This window comes from Acyrthosiphon pisum, unplaced genomic scaffold (assembly GCF_005508785.2).
Source record: "Acyrthosiphon pisum isolate AL4f unplaced genomic scaffold, pea_aphid_22Mar2018_4r6ur Scaffold_21139;HRSCAF=23133, whole genome shotgun sequence".
NCBI lineage: Eukaryota > Metazoa > Arthropoda > Insecta > Hemiptera > Aphididae > Acyrthosiphon > Acyrthosiphon pisum.
In genome coordinates, this window is record NW_021770573.1 from 7,405 (window position 1) to 10,483 (window position 3,079).

The window sequence follows — 3,079 nt, forward strand, 5'->3', positions numbered from 1 at the left end:
TATAATGTTGTACTCGGGCGCGTGTTAATGTGTCGCGGCTTGTGTACCTATATAATATAATATATTATAACACAATATTGTAACGTCAACGGGCGGGCACATAGTAGCCGGAGCAGCCGGTCGTTTAGGTTATTATATTTTTCGAAAGAGATATTTATTATATAATAATATTATATACGCCGCAGTAGTGATGTCGGCGCGCGACCGCACAAAAGATATTTTGAGGACCCCAAAAACCGACTTCTGCCGGCAACCGCTCTCGGCCTGCAGCGGCAGTCAATCAGCGGCGTCGCACACGTTATGACGATTACAATAATATATTCTGCCACCGCCACTGCACCTCCCCATGCGCGCGGTCCGGATCATATATATTGTGTTTTTGGTATGATACAATATACCCCCCACCGAAATTTAAAAATAGTTAGTAAACTGAACTTTGAAATAATCGGCAATAATAAGTAATAAATAACGTACGGATCACCACAATCGGAACCTAACCGGATATTTACCGTGCATTTATAATCTGTATATTTGACAATGTTGCTTAGAAGCAAAAATAATTTAGCTCGCGCAATCGTACGCCTAAAAAGGTACGGCTGATAAGGACCGCGCGCAATCGTATTGCAGCCATATATTTATATCGTTTCGAAAATTATATTATATTATTTTATAATCCGGTAATCGTGCGAATACGAACCGTATATGAATTTATATACAATATACATATATACGCACAAGCGATTGAATGTAAACGATTAATTATTGACAGACGACGATAACGTCGTACTGCCTTTTTCCCCGAGGCTTTTCGATTATCGGTACCTACAACTTTCTTTGTAGTCTGTGTTGAGACGTCGTCGTATTAGTAGTACCTATTACTTAAACTTGAATATAATATTAATTATTAAGTGTAAATTTGTTTATTTTTTTAATAAAATGTCATCTCGTAAAACCAGTTGTTCTAATACTCTAACAAACTATTTTAATAAAAAAATAAAAACTACGCATGATGGAAATGAAGCAAGTACTTCAAGTTCAATGTTAACTACAATTGCACCAGTTACAAGCAGTGTAACAACAGAAAACTTTAAGAGTGATGTAGTCGATATTGGTTGCTGTTTTAATCAAAAGGTTAGTGATGAATTAAAATATAAGTTACTTTCTAACGTTTGGATGCCTGATGAGAAGTTTACATTTCCTATATCAGAAAATAGAAATTTAAAATTTCAATTAAATTGGATCAAACGATTTCCCTGGTTATGTTACACTAATATGCAAGGTTCTGGAGCGGTGTGTAAGTATTGTGCTATATTTTTTCATAATTATACTGGTAAAGGTGCACATCAGAAACCCGGCGTATTAGTAACAAAACCATTCAATAAATGGAAAAATGCAATTGAAATTTTTAACACACATAATAACACAGAATATCATAAAAACAATGGTTTTTTTGCTGAGAATTTTATTTCCGTATATTGCAACCAACAGTTAGATATTTGTCAAACAATTGATTCAACACGTGCTAAACAAATCGTTGAAAATAGAAAAAAATTAATACCAGTTATTCAAACATTAATTTTGTGTGGGCGTCAAGAATTGGCTCTTCGTGTTACATCAGACGCTGGTCCTCTCATAATAAATGAGCCAGTACATAATGACGGTAATTTTAGAGCTCTTCTGCGAATGCGAATGAACTGCGGTGATAAAATGATGACTGATCGTATTGAAAATGACACATTTAAAGCTATATATTTAAGTCCTACAATACAAAATAATTTAATCGATGTCATTGGAAAAATAATTCAAGTTTGTTTAGTTCATAGAATCAATAGGGCAAAATCATTTTCAATTTTAGTAGACGAGACGACTGATATTTCGCGAATTGAACAAATGTCATTTTGTATTCGATATATGGATGAAGATCCTGAACATAAATTCATTTTACGTGAAGACTTTTTAAAATTCGTGTCGGTAGAAAATACAACTGGTAAAAATGTATCCAATGTAATTTTAGATTGTATTAGTTCTCTTGGTATAAATCCGAAATATATGGTAGGACAAGGATATGACGGGGCGGCTGCAATGAGCGGGCATTTTAAAGGAGTGCAAGCCATTATTCGAAAAGAATATCCGGCCGCACTTTATGTGCACTGCAGTGCTCATTCTTTAAATTTGGCTCTCTCTCATTCGTGCAGTATCCAACATATCCGTAACTGTATTGGTACCATAAAGTCGGTGGGCAATTTCATAAAAAGCTCAGCAACGAGAACAGAAATGTTAAAGAAATACATTAAAGAACAATTTCCGGAATCTAAATGGACCAAACTCACGTCAATGTGTGAAACACGTTGGGTGGAAAATCACTACGGGCTAATACGATTTACAGAAATATATAAGGCAATTGTAAATACACTAGAAGAATTGCAGTCAACTCGTGGTATTGAAACGTTATCAAAAGCGTTACAATTAGGAAAAACTATTATAACAAGCGACTTTGTTATAAGTATGGTATCAGCATCTACACTTTTTTCCCTAACATTACCACTGTGTAAGAACTTACAGTCTGTAAATTGTGATTTAACTGAGGCAATGGTCAATGGAGTATGTTGATACTGTATTACACGAAATAAAAGATATGCGGGGTAATATGAATAATACATTTTCCAAAATATTTAAAAAAGCAGATGCTCTCATAAAATCAATTGATGCCGAAGAAGTTATAAAAATACCTAGAATTGTTGGACGTCAAAAAAATAGAAGTAACATTGTTATGGATTCACCTGGAGAATATTACAGGGTTACAATAGCTATTCCTTTTTTTGACGACTTCATAGAACAACTTCAAACAAGGTTCAATAATCATAAAAATATAATTTCTTCGCTGCACAAGTTATTACCAAAAATTTGCAATAAATTTGAGATCGATTTAAATAATTTTGAAATATACTCAGCATATTTTGTGGATTTGGAAGTATTGCCACAGGAAATTAATCTGTGGAAAAGAAAATGGACTGAAAAAGTAGATAAAGATCTTCCGAATTCGGCTATTGAAGCATACGTCAAATGTAACTATGAATAT